Source organism: Schistocerca serialis, chromosome 3, assembly GCF_023864345.2.
Source record: "Schistocerca serialis cubense isolate TAMUIC-IGC-003099 chromosome 3, iqSchSeri2.2, whole genome shotgun sequence".
In the NCBI taxonomy this organism is placed as follows: domain Eukaryota; kingdom Metazoa; phylum Arthropoda; class Insecta; order Orthoptera; family Acrididae; genus Schistocerca; species Schistocerca serialis.
Genome location: NC_064640.1, coordinates 44970334 through 44994828, shown reverse-complemented (window position 1 = coordinate 44994828; position 24495 = coordinate 44970334).

Here is a 24495-nt window from a genome sequence, read left to right as displayed (position 1 = left end):
CCGGATATTAATAGTGGAGCGCAGGCAGCAACAGACAGAAGCTATTAGGAAGCAGTTCGGATCTGAGGACGGACGTGGTCCGTGTCCGAATGTTCAATCTTCATAGGTGATGATTCCAGAAGTCTGTTCCAACTTGCAGGAGTCATCCTTTTGCCGCCAGTGTTAACTTCAGCTCTGGAGGTCGGCCAGAGTTCGGTCGGCACCATGTCTGACTAACTACAGCGAGAACTGCCAGCAGGACTGGCCGCAGCGCTGTCTTGGTCACAGGCGCCGCCGGGGACTGACGCCCGGACTTCACGGCAACCCATCCCCACAGCTCGTGGTCCGTCCATGACGGGACCTCGCGGACATCGTGACTGACGGCTTCCCAGCCGCCAGTGCAGCAGGCGTCGGCAGCTGACCTCAGGGCGACGCGGCTCCGTGGGCGTGCCCGTACTGGGGCGCCGAGTGGCTACGAGCTCATCTCAACCACAGGGCATCCTGGCTTCAGTGGAGCACTGGTGGCCTGAGGCTCGCGAGTGCGATCAGTGGTGCGCGTTGCGCGCATTGTCGGAGAATCTACACAGCAGCAGCCAGGCAGAGGGATCCACTGGGCTGGGCAGCGACAATGAGGGAGAAATTGCAAAGAAAGTTTAATAAATAATTGTAAAACTCCACGCCGTCTCAGTCTTTGGCGCAGCCAGTGTGTCTGCTGCTAACAAGTGGCGCAGAGGTCCTAACAACCCGCTTAAAGTTTGCGACTGTAGTGTGTGGAACTTGATAATTGGATGTACATTTAAGGACTCAAAAATGGTTCAAATGGCTCTGAGCACTATGGGACTCAACTGCTGAGGTCATTAGTCCCCTAGAACTTAGAACTAGTTAAATCTAACTAACCTAAGGACATCACAAACATCCATGCCCGAGGCAGGATTCGAACCTGCGACCGTAGCGGTCTTGCGGTTCCAGACTGCAGCGCCTTTAACCGCACGGCCACTTCGGCCGGCCATTTAAGGACTGTTGGATGGCGTTAAGTCACCATCAACATTATTGGGTTGTGTGTGTTCTCCACTCCCACTTCGTGTGCATACATCTGATTCTCAAGAAAGACGAAATAATGGTCTACCGGCTCAAAAATTGCACTGCTCCTCAGAAATGTGTATGAAACATTGAGCTGTCAGGTTGTGGTGGCTTCGAATTTGTGGTAGAAGTGCGAACTCAGAAACGTGATAATTCACAGGATAATAATACTATATGTCAGAATTACACCTGTCCTTTCAGTCTGAAGTTATTGTAGAAACGTAAAATGTACACCGTGAAGTATCATCAATTTCATACATACAGTCAAAGGCCTATATCGCTAGTGCTAGACTGCTGTTCAGTTTTGAAGAATGTCTTATTCTCTTTATGGGGACAGAAAAACAACAACATGCATACATCCTTTTCAGTCTATCAAGAACTTGGTTAATCCACGTAACACAGAATAGTGACGCTGAAAAGAGGTGGACTAACACAACCAAATTCAGTGTTAAGTTCCGAAATGTTACAACATGAGCAAAATACGGAATTATAAATGAACTGATGATTCATAGCAAATGCCATGTTGTTACTAAAGCCGGGGGCTTACTCTGTTCTTTCACGACCCTGGATAGCGTATCTTTCGGCATGTTATTCGCTGATTTCACCATGAAATTGCCGTGAACCATCAATGGCTTGCTGCATGTATAATGCCTGTCGGCGTTTAGAAATCCTGTGCTGGCGGCTGACGTTAAGTATGTACCGTACAATTTCTGTGACACGACGGCAAATTCGGATGGCTGTGTCATCTAGGCATGCGCTGGCCCACAGATCGCTGGTCTTCAGAGCTGTTGATGCCTGGAGAGATGTAGTGCAACCAGTGTGCATGAATCATACACGACGCTACACCGTAGACAGAGATTTCACTTCATCCTCATTAACCTCTGCTCCCATTCTTAGGGCGTACCATTCATATTCCTTCCACCAGATCGAACTAGCAACCTGTGCAATGTCGCTGGGGAATATTACACTCATCTACCACAAGTTGCTACTGCACCCTGTTGGCGGTGGCAGTTCAGTTTTTCGTCTTGAAATGTGATGTTGGAGTGTAGAGTAGACCGTTGCTATCGTAGAAAATATCATACTCCCCCATCATATGTATTTGTCACGTTTTGATGGGTATGTTTCAACTTGCAAACGTGTATAAGACCGTTTCAGTCTCATATGTCGATGCTACATGGCTTCTTCATATAAGTTTGCGTATGTGATAGCTGTGTGGTGGTTTGTTACGTTACTGTCACCATCCTCTCCACACACATTTATGTGATGAAATTTTTTAGGCATAGTACCCGAGTGTTCTTTTCTTCTTCCTCCCTTCTTCATAGCCTGCACACATAGTGTCCAACGTCGCGAAGATGAATGTGCATCTCTTGATTTTTCAGTTTCCATTCAGAATGTATGTATCTGTGGATTGCAGCTTCTCATTAGGTGTACTAGAATTCCTCTCTCATTCTCTATTGGGTAGACTTAGCTGGAGCATCTCTCTAGTGTTTCTCAGTAGTAGACATCCCAGCACATTCCATATTGAGTAGACTTGGCTAGTGCTTCTCTATCCCAGCATTCCTCTCTCATTTCAATTGCTGTTACCCCTTACCTACCACTTGAGTTAAAGTGGAAGTGTTTTCATGTCTCTCACCATTTTAACTCGTGACCATCGTGCCTTACGCAGCACGGCGAACCCTGCGGCCTTGTCTTCTGACGTTGACAGTGGTGCACGGTGACACAGCACTTAGCGACGACGGCTGGACTTCTCGATCACGAACTTTACGATCATGGAAAGGAGGCTCCTTCTGGGCCTGGTATTTGTTTGTTTAAACAAACATGAATTCTGAATTGTTACTATCCCACTCCCTGCAATTGTTTTAAACATAGCACATGCAGAGTTAAACTTAGGACAAGGAGTGAGGCTGTAGTGATATCCTTCGCTTCACTTGAGGTAGCTGAATCAACAGCATGCATAAGATTTCTCTATGCATGGAACTGTCATTGGTGCAGCTCTAGGGCGTGTTAGATGAATTTAAGTTATGAGAAGCAGAATGCAGGCACTCTAAAAGTAACCATATAACTCTGAGTGAGAACCTTCTACTCACTATGTGGTCTTAAAGATATAAAGTAAAAAGAACCAAACTCAGAGCTAGGAGTAGTATGACTTGAACAAACATCCTTTGTCTCAAACGTCGTAGTGGCAGTATGCTGGAACTTGGATTATGATGTCATAGAGCCTGTACCAGCATTCAGAGACTTGGATTCCCGCGCCACCAGCACCAGTACCCCAGATTGGCCATCTTGATTCGTCATTTCGTATTCTGAAGTCACAGCAAGGCTGCACCAGTATTCCAAGTCTCTGGTTGTGATGTCACACAAGGACTGGCCAGAATTCCAGGTCAGCCATCTTGTGTCGGCTATATTTTATCCAGGTAGGCCATCTTGCATCGTCATCTTGTATTCTGATGTCATAACAAGACTACACCAGTATTTCAAGTGTCAGAGTCCCTGTCCCAGTATTCCAAGTCAGCCAATGTGACAATGCACCATTTTGAATTTCATGCCAATTTATACTAAGGACAATAACAACCAGTGCATCTGGACTATTTTTTGAGTTTTCCACCAAAAATTTAAAAGTCTCACAAAAATTTGAAATCTCACAATTTTATGCATAGGGCAGATGGCCTTTGTCAGATGGGAGTGGCGGTGGGCGTGACTCATCGATGACGTCATCAGTGACACACACTATGTTTGAGCTGGCCTGTTATACTACTATAAACAACGTCCGGGTAAGGGTTTCTTAATCGGAAACAGGGGTGCCTCAACCATCGCATGGCATATCCAGTAGAATTGAGCACTTCAACAACGTGTGCTTGTTAGACATAGTAAATGAGTTAGGTGTAGTAAACAGTGGGGAACAAGTTTTTCATGGGCATTGTTGCTCATGTGTCAGTCGACTGTATGGACCTCTTAGACAAGAAGAGACTGAAGTCTCCATGACATAGGTTATGTGAGATAGATGAAAAAGATGTGACGACTTTAGGGACAACAATGATAAACTTTAGCATTGGAATTAAAAGGTTCTAGAAGCATGTGAAAATGTTGACACATGTTAATGTGGGAACTGTGCGATCCTAGGACTCGACTATGAACATGACGAAAAACTGATCTTTCACAGTATACAGCAGAACTTTGATGTGCATTGTTTTCACTGGGGAAAACACCAGGGGACAACACCTAAAACTGAGACATTGTTGCAAAGTTCGCTTATCATGAAGGTTGTACAAAATAAACTACGGACACATACGCTAAAAATCAGTTCACATGGTACCATACTGCACAGTACAGCAGAGTTAGTCTGGGTTACTGTAGGTATGGACTTAACAAAGGTATGTCGTAATTGTGAAAAGATTGGTAATTTGTATGGGTGTTGACAACCGCGAAGTTAGCGCCCCATAAACCAAATATCATCATCATCATCATTATGTTAACAAAGGTAGTATTGTCTGTTGTAGAGCAATCGGAAAGCAATAACGAACATCATAAGTCACGCTGTTTTGTATACAGATGAGATATAGATATTGCCAAAAAGAAGTTTTTTATGGTTACAGTTAGTTGAGTCTGCTAAAGGGTTCAGTGATTTATACTTTAGATGTCCGAGAGGAGTAAGATGTCGTTGGGTCACTTGAGGATCTTTCCTACAAGCAAACTGTTTATGTGTCTGCGTTATGCGAGAGAATAATGCACTTACAAGCAAATGATAGAAAAGCAATGGAAGCCTTGATACTGTAATTTACGGAATTTTTTATGCAAGTGGTTCACTACCAACACCAGTCACACAGCACAGAATACCAAAGGGCAATAATACACTGGTATGTTGGAAACTGTACAGGATTCTAAGATGTCTGAAATCGTTGATGGAAGAGTTTATTGATCAGCTGGTGGCTGAAGGCATTATTGTACATAACAACAGTTCATGGGGTGCAGCCATGGTACTGGTCCCAAAAGAATCATCAGACAGCATTAAAATATTGATTTTGTTGTGATTGTTGACACCTTCATGCAAGAACTGTTATAAATGCATATCCCACACCGAATATAACAGCGACTCTGGACAACTTGGTTTAGAGTAAATATCTTTCGACAATGGATCTGAAAAGTAGCTATCGCTAACTGAAGGTAGTGAAAGAGGACAGGCCAGTGACAGCCTTTAGGGTTCCCATGGGACCATTACAAGTATTGGTGATTGCAGTTAAGATTCAGTAGTGCACAGGCTACTTTTCAGAAACTGTTGGATGGGACGAATGTGGGGTTAAAGCAAAACCCATGCATGGTGTATCTGGATAGTTGGTTTCATGTTCCATCATCTGCACAATAAATTGTTATGAAGTACAATGAGTTATTTTGTAAACACGTCTACATCTACCTAGCACCAGTTGGACAAAGATGGCATCACCCCACATTGTGCCTTACCTACATCTGGGCAAGTATACATTGAGGGGCAAACCTTTCGTTCTCTTCTGATTCACAGGTCCTTAACCTATTGTTCGGGCAAGTGGTTTTCCAGATCACTTCCACCACACCCCCTCTTCCTCCCCCATCCCATAACACTCCAAAACCCCTCTGGGAACTCCCATGGCCAATACAAGCACACTTTTGATATCAGTCTCATTGACTAATTAATTAACTTGATCACTTAATTAATCCCTCCTGCTTTGGGACAGTCCCCAGAACTCCTCCTCCCCCCCCCCCCCACCCCCCTGGCCCGGGAAATTGGCGGAGAAACACTCAGTTGATTGACCATTTGACGGAAATCGATTGCAGTGTATGGAATATTGTTTAAACAATTTAGAAAATGTGTGGAATATGGTTTATTTAAACAATTTTTGGGATACAAGGCAGTATTTGGAATTTAGTTTATTTATTTATTTAAAGAATTTGTCAGGAAATTGACTGCAGTGCATGGAATACTGTTTCTTTAAACAATTTATGTGAATGGTGTACGTAATGCAGTTCATTTAAAGAATTTTTCAGCCAATCGATAGCACTGTACACAGTATTTAATGAACTGTGGTACTTTTTCATTCCGATCGCGTAAGAAAACACGTAATTACACTGTCAGAGATCGCTTAAACACATCTGAAAAACTTTCTCGCGTCTCGCCACCCTCGCAGACTGCCAAGAGTCGGGGCGCACCAGTGGAACTTGGAAGTGACAACGGGCTCGCCGCATCGCTGTCGGCTGCCGGCCACTCCACAGCCCCGTGAAGTAACGCACTAATCCCCGGAACAAACGCAGACATCCTGCAGGTGTCCCCCGCCATCTCAAGTGTCCAGTATGCTTGAACCAACCTATCAGATACCAGTGCATACGAAAGACACATTCCTTCCAAAGCAAATACCTGATAGAGGATCGATGCATAAATACTGCTGAAGTTAATAAATAATTAATTTCTGGTCATATAATGGTGATATAACGCAGATGAGACAGCTTTCTACACACACACACACACACACACACACACACACACACACACACACACACACAAACTGATGATGTCACAAAATTGGTAGCAGGCTGATTCAAAATTCACTTTAAAAAAGCTCGTTGTATACAAATAGAGATTCAAATGGCTCAACTTCCGAGGTCATCAGTCCCCTAGAACTTAGAACTACTTAAACCTAACTAACCTAAGGACATCACACACATCCATGTCCGAGGCAGGATTCGAACCTGCGACCGTAGCGGTCTCGCGGTTCCAGACTGAAGCACCTAGAACCGCACAGCCACTCCGGCCAACTACAAAGAGAGAGATGGAGCTGTAGTTTGCACTAGCATGCTATATTCAAACAGTTTCAATTTTTCATCCTGTCATGGGGTCTAAACTGCCCCCAGCCTTCCTGGCGCACTTTCTTCTGTTACGCTTCACGAACCGCATCAGGAGTTATTAAATCTGTTGTGGAAAATCGTATCTTGAAGGCGTCGCAAATGTTGCTCCAGATGATGTGGCACAGGAAATAATAATTAAGTCGTCGAAATAGGTGTTTAAACAATTTGCCTCAAACACACACACACACACACACACAGTATTAAACTACACAAAATTAAAAAGATAGACACTATACAGCAGTTTGCGTGCATAAACAATAGTGTTATGTTTTTGACGAGAAAATTCATTAAATAATGCAAACGTATTATTATTTAACGTCACGATTGGAAGTGGCGATGTATGAAATGATAGTTGGAACTTCAAATTTCTACGTGAATTTAGACCATCACGGGTACGGAGTTCCTGACCACTACAAGCCTACTAAGTGTACTTTCTTTTTAAAATTACTATAGAATGTCTAAGCTGACTGGGTTTCTCAGTCTCACTAGGATGAAGAAGGAGGGAGGATAGGTCTGTCGCGTGATAGGATAGTAACAACACCGCTGTGTTGTATTGAGAAGACTAAACAGAGCACGCTTAAACTGCGATCCAATTCGTAATAATAAGTTGTCATGGCTCGCTATTAATTGGGAATTTGACGTCGCGATTGGGTTTTTGAATTGGTTCACTCCACTACATTTGGAAGGAGGTAGGGTCTACTGCGTAACAGGATGGAGTAAAACTGCAAGACAGAGTCCACTTCGATGTGTTGGGAAGCACTAAACATGACACACTTAAACCACGATCCAAAAGGAAGGAGCAGTTGTCATGGCTAGGTGCCGGAGATCGTTGAAACACATCCCACGCACTCATGTCCTGATGTTCACATGCAATGCTCCCGTCCCCTCACACACCGTCGGCGCCAAAGCTGAATGGTCGGTGAAAAATACCACCACGATCGCAGCCGCATACACGCGTGTATGACAGAGTGCACCATCCCTGGCCATGGAGGGCATCCGGGATGATTTGAATCGTAGGATTTCGGAGTTACCAATACGTCCTGCCCCAATACTTTTTAGCAATCGATATTGAATCGCTCAGTTTTCCATGGAGAATACATTCAACTCATACAAAGTAGTGGTTCGTTATTCAGCTATCCAAATAGTGCTGCCACTGGGACCTGTCCCTGAAGCTGCGAGTAAGAACCAACTAGCCACCTGGCCAGAACTTTTCTTTGTGCCCACCAACCGTGAGAGCCTTAGGCCAAAAAAGTCAATTTGTCCTGGCCGCCATTTACCTGTGGCACACATGCAGATGCCAAAAGGTGTTTTCCTTGGAAACCAGCCACATATGTGTCACTGTTACTGAAAGTAAATATTACGATGCACTCCCAATCTGATGAGATTTGACAATGACTGAAGTACTGGAAGTACCTCCCCCTGATGCAAGTCGCTCTGGAATTATCAGTATCTATACCTTTCTTATGACTGGACATAATTTCAAACGTAAAATCTTTCATTGCCCTTACAGCTATCGAAATCTCCCACGACAAATCCATACCTCCCTTGCGACATGCATAATCTTTTCTGTGCACACGTCGGAACAATGACCACAGTAACTGTACACCCCAATACATCCTTTATAAGCCTGCCAATCATTGCGGATCTGTCACGCATCCCCTACTAAGTATAATACTTAGCCAATAACTGATTGATGGTGGCACCAAACAACATTGAGCGAAAATCTGCGATGGATGGACAACCATCATTTGTTTTTCATGCGAGTGGTACGAGTGTCTCTTAGAAAGGGACGTAATCGTCTTATGAGCGGCAGGGACCATGTTACTGTCACCCTGCATAAAAAGCGGTCTTGGTTCTTCAGGCACCCACAAGTATCGCTAACGATATAAACGATAAAAACTTTACATGCGTTATAAATTGAGGTATGGTGTTGCTTCCAAATGAAGTGGTATTCCACACAAATGCTGTGGAATTGAACATAGACGGTGATCGCTGGGGTGTGTATTGACAGACACAAAGTACCTGTGCACGTCGCCGGTGCTGTAAGCTCAGAATAAAATAGCTCTTACCATCGTATTTTGAAAATGTTTAAGCTAAGGAAAGTGGTATTAAGAAGATACATGCAACTTCCGCTGGCCACTGGTAGATATTTCTCATACTAACAAACAGTATTTGTAAGGCATTCTATATCGATGCCATGTCAGAGATTCTGCAAGAGAGGATGATGGTTGTTTGAAATGACCGTATTGATGGTGTGCTACATGATGAACAACTTAAAAGAATGTATCACTAGATTGAGGTGGTAAAAAATGTACAAAATCCTATGACCAGTACACTGGCTTTCCAGAGTTATAGTTTTATGCTTTCCGATAGATATACCAGCTGTGATTTAGAATCTTGTCTATCCATTCAACCACATACTTGCTTCGGATCCTATGGAAATGTCTTTTAATGATTACAGCCACTGATGGACCATTTTCGTGGCACTCTCATAACTCGGAACGAGTTACCATTTTCGAATATATCTGGTAAGGACACAATACAGCAAACCTCCTGCGTGATTTTGTAGACAGTCCCTCTGCATATTGGCAACTGCTCCTCAGTCTCTGCACCCCCTCCCTGCAGCATTGTCCCGTTGTCAGTTCAATTTAAGTCGTAACTCACCAAAAGTCGGAGAGCGCCATATCTACCATTTTCTGCAACCCATGGAGGAACAGGATGAGCTGAGTTAAAGCAGTAGGGCCAAGTTTTGCTCACTTGGTGTAAACAGGAGCATGTTTGGTAGGACAGCAGTGCTGTGGCCTCACTCTGCATTGTTGTCATATTTATTCGACATTGTAGATCCAAGATGGCGGCCATAAATGTGGTAACATCACAGTGATGTCATGGCGGGAATTTCAGATTTTGGCGAAAAAAGAGGTGAGTTGGTTTACCTCCACTAACCTGACTCCTAAACCCATCTCTCCCTCCCCACGCCATGTCCCCCTCCTCCTCTCCCTCTATCTGGGAATTGGGTCGAAAAGGACTTACTCTGTGCTGGGTTGCTGGACAGGATGGACGTAAGTATTGGAACAACAGCAGTTCAGGATCACTCTGCATTGTTGCCAGATGTATCCAAGATGGCGGTGATGACATCATCCAAGATGGCGGCGTGTAGACTTGGCAAAAGAGCATGACATCATCCAAAATGGCGGCTGTGACATCATTCAAGATGGCGGATTTTGGCGGGAAGCAATTTCACGCAGGTGTGTTTGCCACTGGGTCTGGACTCCAACTGGCTTAGTACACATCGCCACCAGCAGAGGGTGCCCGCATGACATCAGGTGGTGACGCAAGTACCGTTTTTCAAACTGGTGGCACCTGGCATGTCCACCATGAGATCCAGAACCCAACTGACTTAGTTCATATGGTCGCCACCAGAGGGCGCTACTGTGATGTTGGGTGATGACGCAAGTACCATTATTTAAGATGGGTGCATAAATTTTGTTCGCCAATTGATCTAGGACACAGAGCCACTGCACAATTCGATTACGTAACCCAAGATCATCCGCTTTCTCTCCTGTGTGTTTATAATGGCATATGCATCGGGTCTGCAGCCCGCGAATGTGCAACAGCTGATGTCACAGCCTCCAGCCCGCACCTTCATATTCACACCGGAGATAGTCTTCTGTAAATATCGTAACTAATGTAACACCCACATCGTGTATCTAACATATGAATTACCTAAGTACTTAATTCTATCTCCATTTTAAGGATATTCAATAACTGGATGTGCCACTTCTATATTCAGTGATCAAATGAGAAGTTCCACATTTTCCTACTAAGGACGCAGGGCTTGTACATGACGTAGCATCCCACCGGGTGGTGGGATGCTGCTCTCCTATTGGCTACTGCATTAGTCACGTGATTCCACGTCATAGAACCTTTATAAACGAAACCACAACCCAACTCACCATCACTCAGCTCCTATACTTGCTTGAGTACGTGTGTCATCATCATCATTAAACTTTACCGTTCGATACGAAACAAACAGGATCCACCAGCAGCAGCGACAGCGCCAGTGGCAGCTGCAAACGCTGTCACGTAGAGGAAGTTGAATTATCTGGTAAGTACATTTTCAGTGTTCAGATTGTTGAGTCATTTAACAGGTTTTGTGTTTGTGTCCCATGTTATATCTGTTTTGGACCGCATTCTATATGGAATGCTGTGCCATTTAACAGATTTTGTGTTTGTGTGTCTATGTGTTCTGTGACTCTATGTTATATCTGTTTTGTACTGCACTCTGCCCAGAATGCTGAGTCATTTAACAGATTCTGTGCATGTCTATCTATGTGCTCTGTGTCTCTATATTATATCTGCTTTTGGCACTCTGACTGCTGTACCCTTTAAGTGATTGCTCTTGCTCTACAGATTCTTTTTTTCCATACTCGATATTATAGTCAGTCTTTTCTATCTTTCTAGATTACATCCCGTAAATGCTGGATGACCTATACCAGCAGCTAGAGATGGGGAGGGCTCAAGCACAGCGCAGATGTAAGTACATTAGTAACAAAAACGTAGCTCTTAAATTAAATAATTTCCTTTAATATATATACTCCTTTACCAATTGTCTAAATTGAGCTTTCTTAGGCATATTCTTTTCTTTTCTTTCTAGATGATGATGATTCCACGGATGGGGAGGGGGGCACCGAGGACAGCGTGCAAGGCAGGGGTGAAATCCCTGACTGGGTACATGAAAGGGCGGCCACTGCAGAACAACGGCGGTGTGAAGCAGAAAGGCGTGAAATTATGGATCTTTTAGAGGAGGAAGTCCAAATGCCTGAGTGGGTGGGAGACCTGACTGAATGTGCCAATGAGTTGCTCAAGCCATGGAGCCAGAGTGGAGAAGGTGAATACTATTGAACTTTATCATTACAGCAAATAATTGCTATTATTTAGTCTTATTGTTATTATTTATTATCTTTTAAATCTAGATCATTACATTTATTATTTCTTATTTATGTTGCAGGCGTATCACACGGCATGTGCCAGATACCTAGAGTGGCGGTTGTGGGGACGGGAATCGGGGGTACACAGCCACAGAGGCATGCTGCGCCATGTGTAGCCCCCATCAGAGTTGCACGAGAGGCAGCAGCCACAGTGCCTCCTCCAACGCCACCCCAAGCCCTCTGGCGCCCATGGGCAACACAGACGGCAGGAGAAGAACAGGTACAACAGTCTCCCATCCGGTAGCGGGAACATTACACCACGGGGGCCATCACTGCAGCCCAGTTGATCCAGCCAGCCATCATCGCCTCCACCTCCTCCTCAATCAGCTCTTAACCGCCGCCAACACATGGTGCCTGTACCCGTTCCATACCACTCCCTGCAAATGACCCACCATCGCCAGCCCCATCTTTGACAGTCTGGACACCTAGTTGTAGTACCAATAGTAATAGTGATTATCCAGTGGCTAGTGGTAGTGCTCTCCCCCGCCCTATTGATAGTGAAGTCGATCAGAATAATGGCGTAATAACCCCCTAGAATACTCAGCAGTTGCTAGGGCTTTTGAGGGGCGCATCTCTTTCATGAGGATTGGGAATCCGGGAGGGAGGTCCCACAACCCTCTTGGGTTTTTAGAGGCGTGCCTCCCTGTCTTGGAGACCAAGCTCCTCAAAGTCCTAGAGAATCCGAGATTTAATGCTGTTAAGTGCAGTGCAGTATTATGCTGTGAGTTGAGTCACCCCCCTAAACATTAAGGTGGCGCAGAGACAACAACTCTGCACTATATATTGGGTGATAATGGCGTTATTTCTCGGAGCACATCCATTGCTGAGCAGTATCGAGAATCCACCTTGAGCACTATTATAGCCCGATTTTCCGAGATGGAAGTACGCGGGTCAGCTAAAGTGCTCAGCTGTATACCACACCTCGACATCCATATACATGTCTATGATCCAACAAATGGAGAATCCAGTTATATTAAACTCCCTAAAGATATAGCAAACAAGAAGGCATGCATTAATGTCCAAAATACAAACCATCAAGCTTGTTTTGCATGGTCAGTCCTGACTTGTGAGAGAAATTACAAATACAATCCTACATGTCCGAGCAGTTACAAAGTCAGTGGTATTAAGACATGTTATAACTTTGATGGTACAGAGTTCACTGTGAAGATCCAGGACAAACATAAGTTGGAGGTTCAGAATACCAGAATATCAGTTCACGTTTATGGCCTGGAGAAGAATAAAAGGACAAGCCAGACGAGCAAGACAAGCACACTGTAGTCAGTCCTCTCCATTTCTCAAATTTTGCAGGTGAGCTAGATTTGCATGTACACATGCTGCTCTTCTCTGAAGGTGATAATTATCACTATGTCTACATTAAAGACATATCCCAACTCCTTTCTTCCCAGTTAAGTAGATATGAGCATAAAAAGCATATTTGTTTAAGGTGTCTGAATTATTTTTGGTCTTCAGAGTTATTGGCGATACATCTATTAGATTGTGCTTCCAAGGACGCAGTACATGTCATTATGCCTACTGAGGAAAATAACTTCATTAAATTTCAAAATGCTCACCACCAGCAGAGATGTCTTTTTGTAGTGTATGCCGACTTTGAATGTCGGCTGGCTTCTATTACTCGTTGTGAAGGGAACCCCTTAGCCTAACATACAAACTTCACACAAAAACACGTACCTTATGCAGCAGCATTCCAAGCTGTATGTGGATATGATTCTAAACTTAACCGCTACCAGCCTCATGTAGGGAACGATCTGGCGGTTTACCTTCTCAATGAGCTTGAAAAACTTTCATTGGAAGTTGATAAGCTCTACAGCACCAACATTCCAAGGACCAAATCAAAGGAAGATGATGAATTGTATGAAAAGGCGGTTAATTGTCATATTTGTGGGCTAGCCTTAGATAGAAAAGTGGAAACTCCTTGTAGAGACCACTGTCATCTTACAGGTAAGTTCCGTGGTGCAGCTCACAACAAATGCAATTTGAAGTATAAGTTTCCTTGACACACACCTGTCTTTTTCATAATTTGAGTGGGTATGGCGCTCATTTTCTAGTTGAGCACTTGTCTAATTTCGGTATGAAGAAAGATCAGGTCAGTGTCCTCCCTGAGAGTGTTGAGAAGTACATTTCTTTCTCAAAATGAATGAAGCCAAAAATTACGCTCTGCTTCCTTGACTCTTTACACTTTAAAAATAAAAAAAATAAAAAATAAAAAACACAAAAAATAAAAAAAATTGTTACATTAACTTAAGTATGTTGTTAAATTAACTTAATTATGTCATGTACTGGAAAATTTGACTCGTTCCACATCATTACGAAATATTGTATTCGTGATCCATGGAACTAGTATTAATCTAATCTAATGCAGACTTCACTCCACAAACTGGTTGAAACTTTACCTCCAAATGACATGCATATCACGCGATCTGCGTTTCCCAATGAGGAAAAGTTCCAACTTGCTACTAGGAAAGGAGTTTTCCCATACGACTATGTTGCAGCTTTGACCATTTGTAGCTGCAGTTTATGGCGGGTCATGGCCCATCTAACATAGGCCGGTGTGAGGTGGAGGTTACACCATTAAGTTAAGTAACGGTTTAGACTTTGTACATATGTACTGTTTGTGTTTTCCTTTTTTTCGTTTATAAATGTATAGCTATGGTGTTCTTTTAATCATTGACAAAGGTCTTCTTAGGCACTTGTGGGTTTTATTGTTCTGAAGAAGTTGTAGTTATCTACGCCGAAACGTAGGTTAACACTAGGTGTTTTTTTGCAATCGAGGCGGGTTTCTAGTTTCTCAATATATTAACCAACGATTGCTGACGCACTGTGATGTTGAAGGTTCTTAAATCCGTGGGTGACTTTGTCAATGTGTTCACAGGCATGCCAAGGCAAATAATCCACGGATGGGTGTCGAGTTCAATGCATCCCTTCATTCTATTTATATTATGTACTTAGATGTGAACAACTTTCACAGGCACGGCACGATGCAGCCACTGCCGGTTGGTGGGTTTCGATGGGTGCCCAATAAAGAATTGAAGGGATTAGGTGGAGAAATAATGGGTCTTGCGCCCAATTCTGATGTAGGGTATGTGCTTGAGGCAGACATCACATATCCTAATAATTATCATGGAGAGACAAGCGACTTGCCATTCCGTCCAGAGCAACAAATTCCACGAGGAAGCACCATCCCTAAACTGTTGGCTACTGTTGGAGATAAGCAGAGGTGCATTATTCATTATCTTAACATCCAGCAGTGCCTCAGATTACGGTTCAAAACTGGCTCTGAGCACTATGGGACTTAACTTCTAAGGTCATCAGTCCCCTAGAACTTAGAACTACTTAAACCTAACTAACCTAAGGACATCACAAACATCCATGCCCGAGGCAGGATTCGAATCTGTGACCGTAGCGGTCGCGCGATTCCAGACTGTAGCTCCTAGAACCGCTCGGCCACCACGGCCGGCTCAGATTAGGGATGAAGCTTTTTAAAATGACCTCTCCTTCACGCAATCCCCCTGGTTGAAGGAGTATATTGAACTAAATACCGAAAAGAGGGCAGTTGCGAGTAATGATTGTGAAAAAGATTTTTATAAATTAATGAATAATTCCATTTTCGGGAAGACTATGCAGAGTGTAAGAAATGAATGCGATATTTTGGTTAGAACCGAATGGGACAGGCGTTATGGCGTGAGAAAGTGTATAGCCAGGCCAAATTTTAAGCGTGACACCATCTTCAATGAAAACTTTGTTGCTTTGGAGATGTCGAAGACTGCAGCAGTTTATGAAGCCTATTTATTTGGGGATGTGCATCCTGGATATCTCCAAATTCTACATGTACTGATTGCACTACGAGTTTGTGAACCCTCATTTCGTAGAACCAAAGTTGCTTTATATGGATACAGACAGCTTTATCTACTGAATCAAGAACTGCGATCCATATGAAGTAATTAGGTGCAACGGTAAAGAATTCGATATGTCTTCTTATGAGGCCGATAATCCTTATGGTATTGCTCCTCAGAACAAGAAAGTTATTGATCTCATGAAAGACGAGGCGAATGGTTTACCGATTGTAGGGTTTGTGGGACTGAGGTCCAAAATGTATGCATATCATACAATAGACGTGGGCACTCAGAGGTGGGCAAAGGGTGTTAGACGTGCGGCATCTCGAGCTCTTACGGTCGAAGACTATTTGCAGTGCCTGTATGGTCGCAGCATTCAAGGCGCTCATCCACACATGGTTCAGCAAACTAGTATTCAATCACGAGGTCATGAGGCGTACACAGTGTTGCAGTCTAAAGTCGGATTGTCTCCCCATGACGATAAAAGAGTCATTTGTGAGGATGGGGTGGAAACCCTCCCATAGTCACACTATTTACTTGAAGCGAAAGTAGGGGTGAGGGACTCTGGTTGATTGATAGTGAGAGAATGAACGCGTGAATGGGGTGATGGGGAGTTTATGCATCGAATAGTATGGCTCTTTTATCATAGTGTAAATATTGGATGAGTGTCTTGTATGGTGTGTATCAGAATGCATGCTTCCGTGTATGTATGAGTGTGAAACTGAGTGTGGGAAACTGTGTTAAGTGTATGTCTGTGTAAATATATATTAATTATGTTACAAAAGAAAAAAAATTATAAAAACGAAAAAAATTTAAAAACTGAAAAAACTATCAAGAAAAAATTCTATGTTTCTAAATATTTTTCATCGGTATTACTAGTTAATATATCAAGAAAAAACCAAGTTTTCACACTTCATATGTGCTTGTGTGTGAGTGGTTATAGATTAGATTTTAGTTTGTAAGTTTCACCTACCTCTAACCATCCAGTCAGAACTAGTTTTAAGTATGTGAGTTCCACCCAATTAAATAGTTTATATATTTATGTTCATGTGCTTTTGTAGTGGAAAATGTTTGGAACCACGCACTTCAGAAATATGTGTTCACTTGCTTGTGGTAGTGGAAAATGCTTAGAGCGACCAACTTCAAAGAAATAAATGTTCACTCACTTGTGGTAGTTGAAACTGCTTCGATCCACTCAATTCAAAGAAATATATGTTCACTCGCTTGTGGTAGTGGAAAATATTTAGAGCCACAAACTTCAAAGAAATATGTTCGCCTTTACTTAAAAGTCTTTTCTTCTTTGAGTGGAAGTATTTAGCATGTAAGATAGTGTAATTAGCTTGTAGTAGTAGTACCTCTGCATTAGTTGTAAACTCACATAATGTAAATGCGAATCATTTTTTATCTGAGCAGAATTTTCATATTTCTGAAAAAAATTCAACTCTGAATAATGTATCTGTAAACACATGTAATGTAATTCTGAATCACGTATCTGCAAACAGCAGAATGTTCATATTTCTGAAAAAAAATGCAGCTCTGAATAATGTATCTGTAAACTGGTGTAATGTAAAATCTGAATCACATATCTTCAAACAGCAGAATGTTCATATTTTTCGTCAAGACAATGTAAATCTGAATCATCTATCTGTCAACTGTAATAATGTAAAATCTTAATCGCATATCTGTAAACTGATATTTCGCAAACAATGTTAAAAATCTGAATTTAATAATAAATTCACTTATTTTATTGTAAAAATGCCGAATGTTATTATTTCAAACATCAATCATAATTCTTTTTATTAAAAATTATAAATAAATTTTTGAATAATGGGCTGTTACATCCGCATTGCAGAGCACATGTCTATTAGGCCTGTTGCTTTAAAACACTGTTTCAACGAGAGTGCTGAATGGCACGCGTCCTGCGGCGGTGGCGCTGATCACATGCGCGGTGCTGCTACATGACGTACCGCCTTGAACGCCCACACTTTCAGAGCCTTCCCTGCAGGTGTGGTGAAAGTGCATCTATTAATGGCGCAGGTAGCGTTACTCATCAGGTGAAAGTGCGCAAAGGCTGCGGTAGGTGGCTCAGACAGTTCCAGTGGAATGCACTTATAGATGGATTCAGGTATAGTATCGCCGATAAACTTACTTGCTAAGAATGTGGGTGTGAAATAAAAAAAAAAAATACAAACATTGTTATAGAAGAAAAAATTATTTATTTCTTATCAAACTTAAAAGTAATTTTACATTCTCATAAGCAGTTACAATAGTACTTTTTTGATAAATGTTCTTGAGTCGTTGGATAGATGGACAGCCATAGAATTCCAGGTCTTGAATAGAAGCAAATTTAAATATTCATCGCATCCAAGAGATTTTGTCCTTTCCCTTCACATAAGCGATGGTGTCCATGTGATCGAATAATTTAAGCGCAGTCACCATATCTTTATAGGGTATGCCACGATCATCCCAGTGAATTCCATAGTAGAAATGTGTTAACCACTTTGCGATCTTCCTTGTCTTAGCGCACATCACTTACTTGATGAAATATTTGCAGCGAATGTCTCTATTATTCCAGAATCCTCTGCGTACACTACAAAATCGAAATCTTTAAATACGAACTGCCTACACTCACTGTCATAGAATTCTTGAGCATCTGTAACGATGTTCACTCAGTGACATGTCATCGTCCTATGTATGGAGCAGTACATATAAATTTATACAGCTCGCTGCACAACACCTGTGAGCACACAGTAGCTGATTAGACGATTGTGTAGAACTAAATCACGTGTGGCAGTGTGTTCTGGGATATTTGTCGATGATTCAAATTCAGTTTGCACATCTATAGGTCCAGACTTAATTATCTCGTTCTGTTTAGAGCAGTCTATTACAATGATTGGTGAAAGCTCTTTTAAGTTATGTGGACCGAGTAGACACCCCCTCCCTCTCCTTCAGCAATTTCATAGTAAGAAGGGCGAAACCTTGCATACATGTCATACGCTGGGCTGTATACATTTTGATTCCACTGCAGATGTAGATTGTCATATAGGTAGAATTCTGAATTGATGTTGACTTTGGCATTAGTTGACTTTCAGTTATCGAAGACGGTGGAATTATTTGCTGTATTACCTCTTCTATCAGTCTGAAACGCAAGTATGATGAATCTGGGTGTCTCTAGATGGCTGGATGTTTTAATAGCCCATGTTTGTCTGCTCGCTGTCGGTAACACTGGGTACTCGAAAATCTCCCAAGAGCGAAATGTCAGTGACAGAAATGTACCTGAATTCAAAACTTTTAAAAGCTTCAAACGCTCCTCATCGAATACACTGATGTGAGGCATTTGCCATATTGTCTTGCTGATTGTGATCATATTCTCCTCTTGAGCTCCTTGAATGTATGAGTTATTGTCTGTCGCACTCTGCACCAGAATGAGTTCTTGTTTAGCGTTCATAATAATCTGCCTCATGTCCTCAAAGTATCCCATAAGCATTTTTAGAGGTATGCATGCAGTAACTAAATCGCTTGTACTCTTCAACTACTCTATCCTCTGGCTCGTCTATGAACCATCCAGCATTTTCTAAACTATGCAAATCCGCTGGTGATGCCGAGACGTATGTTTTAAGGGCTTATGTTATGCCTACATTGCGTGTATAGTCGATCTCAGACCCATTTAGTTCATAGCGTATCTCTTGGAAAAGGAATGCTTAAGAGTTACGTGTCAGCTTGGATGCTACTGCATCGCTGCCGTCCCTTTTCTTGAATGATCCCTCTAGATATACGGAACTCTTGCACTGAAGCGTGAGTGCGTCTTGGCGCTGGATGACAATCCTGATTTCATCATTCTCGTTAAACGTGGTTGAAGCGAAAGGTTTATGAGAGAAGTATTCCTGACGTATAATTCTCTCAGCATACTCTACTGGACTGGTTATACTGAGTGATGATGTCATTGCGAGGCTTCAGACCAACCGATTTAAGAAATTTGTAGTTCACAGGTGTTATCACTCTGTTGTTCGGTAGCGAAGTGGCGCACTGTGGACTGCATGTACTTGTTTTATACCGTATGCTCATCCTGTCTTAGATGAAATCGTACAATGATTTCCTCACTGCGAAAGTCTACAAGTAGATTATTCTGGCCAACAATACGCAGCTCCAAATATTCCAATGACTGAGCTGTCACTGGAAGGTATATTGCATTGGCAGGGGTCTTAACAATCATATACCCCATTGCAGCTGAGGGGAAGAATCCGTAAATGGTGTGAATGAGACTATCATTGAGGTAGGAGTTCGATGCAGTGTTACACGACACGGATTGTGCTCACTGGGAATATGTCCACTGTCTGATTCGACTTATAAAGTTTACTTGGATCCTTCTTCAAAATGTGTCCTTTTGTGAATCCCAGCAGGCGCCCTATTGAACCTTTCTGGTTAAAGTCAGTCGTTGCAATTACACTCCTTATTTCAGATTTAAGGATGTTGATGTTTGCACATAGCTCAATACCTTTTCCAGACTGTTTTAAGACTTCATTTAAATCGTCGATATCGTATGCACCTGGTTCTATTTCCACAATATATTTTTCACCATTAATATCCAGATGCTGTTTATTGTTAGTCTCGGTGATATTCACGATGCTGTTGCACATCTCCAGTCCAATCAATGCCATACTCCATTGGCCAACATTCAAATCTATTGGCGGGAAGTAAATTGCACGCAATACAGATGATCATCCTTTTAACGTCAAAGTGTACGGCATTGCATCTGAACCTCAACTGATGAGTGAATCTTTAAACCTCCTCCTTATATAACGTACTTCTTCTTCTTCTTCTTCTTCTTTGTGAACGTCAAGAGAAACATGATGCATAGATGTCCACAGAGGTCGGTATTAAAGTCCTGATAGCGTCGATAATTACAGAGCACATGTATTCTGTGAGTGAAGTATTGTTGTAATTCTTCTGGTGGCTGCAGGTCACCAAATGAGTCGAAATAGTAGACAGTATCCGGGTCTTTCATAACACATGACGACCAGTTGGTGCCGGGGCCTCCAGCAACATCTAAATTCACAATACCGCATTCATCAGTTTTCCTCAGTCTTCGGTAATGTATCCAGCATAAACACACCACGGGATCTTGGTATCTGAATTTATCTCTAACAAACTAAAGAAGGTCTGCATTTGTGAGTGGTCGACATGGTAGGACCGCTAGTGGGCTTTTTTTTAATTTATGAATGGATCAAACCCTTTCCTGTACGGTTTCAAGTATAGTCGTTTTCCGACGGCTGCGGCTTCCATCAGGCGGTTATGTCGTCTCGCCTCATCTAACTGTGCTTGGGAGTTTTGCGCGTTCTTGACCGTTCGAGCGATAGCTGCAGCACCACCGGCGAGGGAACCTACCGCCGAGAGCGTGGAGAGGGCTGGGATGAGAAAAGGAATAAAACCGCCGAATATCTTGGGTATTGGTAGAACACGAGGTGCTTTAACGGATCTTCTTCTTCTTCCCGCATCTTCCTGATTCATTGCGTTTTTAGCTGCAAACACCGCTGTCAGGATACAGTTCTTCAAACAGCACTTCTTGTTCCTGTTCTTCTTGTTTAGTGCGCAACGTGCAGCGTTGATAGCTCGCTTGAAATTCATCACCACTAAACCCAACTTGATTTTGGCATGCACGGTTTTATCAACTGCAAATGCTGCGATGCGTTGACCTATACCAATATCCTTTCATCTCCGTATTGCCTTAGCCTTATCAGCTAAAATCCTATCTGCAATGTGACGACTTGATAGATCTTTATTTGCTGCGTATGCAATGTCGTGTTCCATACACGCTTTGTCGAGCAGATTGACTTCCTTATCACGTCGCGCCAAGCGCTTCTGAAGCTTTGTGCCAGGTCAACAATAGTTATACCAAAGGATGTGTAATTCCACAGGTAGTTTGTCTAGAATACCACCACCCCCTCTAATGTGTCTTCTAGTGTGCATGTTACGCTACTGTGGTGCTTGTGCACAATGCACGCCCATTATATAGCAGATCACCGCCATCAATCCAACTGTTTCGTGTAGCAGGAAAACCAAGCCATTTAACTAGTGCCTTATTTCCCCGACGTCTTATGACTCTCTCCACGAGGAAAGCAACTGGTTCTGAGCTTTTCTGCATCTCCTCAGTGTAGAAAGAGCCTGCAGTTTCTTCATCTTTACTGTCCTTCAATATATATAAGTTCTAGGATTCGTTCGTTGCACCTTTGAAACTGTAAATATCTCAGTTGACCAGTTCGGTAGGTATGATTTCTCAAATACTGTCTTGTGTTTTGAGATCCGCAGCAAATCACCTACATTAAATTTCTGTTTGCGTGGATCCAGCATCTTAATGCGATAGTACACTCTATCCATGAATCCATTATCACGAACATTGATTGGTCTCATTTCTATTGTGCTGTGTTTTGTTCTATTATACAGACCAATTATTTCAGGTAGGATATCTGTCCATTTGTACTAGCCACGAAGGTTAAAACGCAGCCACATTCAACCTTTTATTGTTCATTTCAGGCGCTCCACGATACTCGCCTTCAGGTGAGTGAATGTCGAGTAGTGATGTATTCCGTACCGCTGCATCACTGTCTCGAAATACCTATTGTAGAACTCTCCACTGTGAACCGGCCGAAGTGGCCGAGCGGTTCTAGGCACTACAGTCTGGAACCGCGCGACCGCTACGGTCACAGGTTCGAATCCTGCCAAGGGAATGGGTGTGTGTGTGTGATGTCCTTAGGTTAGTTAGGTCTAAGTAGTTCTAAGTTCTCGGGGACTGACGACCTCAGAAGTTAAGTCCCATAGTGTTCAGAGCCATTTGAACCATCTCCACCGTGATCGGTTTGGAGGTTGTCTGGGCATCGATTCGTTCCTGTCTGTAGCAAACGCTGAAAAACATCGGCGACATTTCGACCCGTTTTTGTTTTGACAGGTAATGCCCAGGAAAATTTGGAGTATGCATCAATAAACACTAAAATGTATTTGAATCCATTATTCTCATGTGAACATTGCCTCATATTTACAAGATCATCTTGCCACAAGTCATCCATCCCTTTAATCATAACATGTCTGCGAGGATATGTTTTGCATGCTGGCTTGTGCAGTTCTCGAACTACCGTCTCCATACTTATTCGATGATACCTCTCTCTCTCTAAGCTCCGAGATTATCGAAACAACCGCATTCGAATGATTTGTATTACCTTCAGCAGCTGATGCCATGAGCAGCCATAGTCTATCTACACTCCTGGAAATGGAAAAAAGAACACATTGACACCGGTCTGTCAGACCCACCATACTTGCTCCGGACACTGCGAGAGGGCTGTACAAGCAATGATCACACGCACGGCACAGCGGACACACCAGGAACCGCGGTGTTGGCCGTCGAATGGCGCTAGCTGCGCAGCATTTGTGCACCGCCGCCGTCAGTGTCAGCCAGTTTGCCGTGGCATACGGAGCTCCATCGCAGTCTTTAACACTGGTAGCATGCCGCGACAGCGTGGACGTGAACCGTATGTGCAGTTGACGGACTTTGAGAGAGGGCGTATAGTGGGCATGCGGGAGGCCGGGTGGACGTACCGCCGAATTGCTCAACACGTGGGGCGTGAGGTCTCCACAGTACATCGATGTTGTCGCCAGTGGTCGGCGGAAGGTGCACGTGCCCGTCGACCTGGGACCGGACCGCAGCGACGCACGGATGCACGCCAAGACCGTAGGATCCTACGCAGTGCCGTAGGGGACCGCACCGCCACTTCCCAGCAAATTAGGGCCACTGTTACTCCTGGGGTATTGGCGAGGACCATTCGCAACCGTCTCCATGAAGCTGGGCTACGGTCCCGCACACCGTTAGGCCGTCTTCCGCTCACGCCCCAACATCGTGCAGCCCGCCTCCAGTGGCGTCGCGACAGGCATGAATGGAGGGACGAATGGAGACGTGTCGTCTTCAGCGATGAGAGTCGCTTCTGCATTGGTGCCAATGATGGTCGTATGCGTGTTTGGCGCCGTGCAGGTGAGCGCCACAATCAGGACTGCATACGACCGAGGCACACAGGGCCAACACCCGGCATCATGGTGTGGGGAGCGATCTCCTACACTGGCCGTACACCACTGGTGATCGTCGAGGGGACACTGAATAGTGCACGGTACATCCAAACCGTCATCGAACCCATCGTTCTACCATTCCTAGACCGGCAAGGGAACTTGCTGTTCCAACAGGACAATGCACGTCCGCATGTATCCCGTGCCACCCAACGTGCTCTAGAAGGTGTAAGTCAACTACCCTGGCCAGCAAGATCTCCGGATCTGTCCCCCATTGAGCATGTGTGGGACTGGATGAAGCGTCGTCTCACGCGGTCTGCACGTCCAGCACGAACGCTGGTCCAACTGAGGCGCCAGGTGGAAATGGCATGGCAAGCCGTTCCACAGGATTACATCCAGCATCTCTACGATCGTCTCCATGGGAGAATAGCAGCCTGCATTGCTGCGAAAGGTGGATATACACTGTACTAGTGCCGTCATTGTGCATGCTCTGTTGCCTGTGTCTATGTGCCTGTGGTTCTGTCAGTGTGATCATGTGATGTATCTGACCCCAGGAATGTGTCAATAAAGTTTCCCCTTCCTGGGACAATGAATTCACGGTGTTCTTATTTCAATTTCCAGGAGTGTATTAGTTCGTTGGGGTCGTCATAATATATATACTGTGGGATTTGATTGTTCAC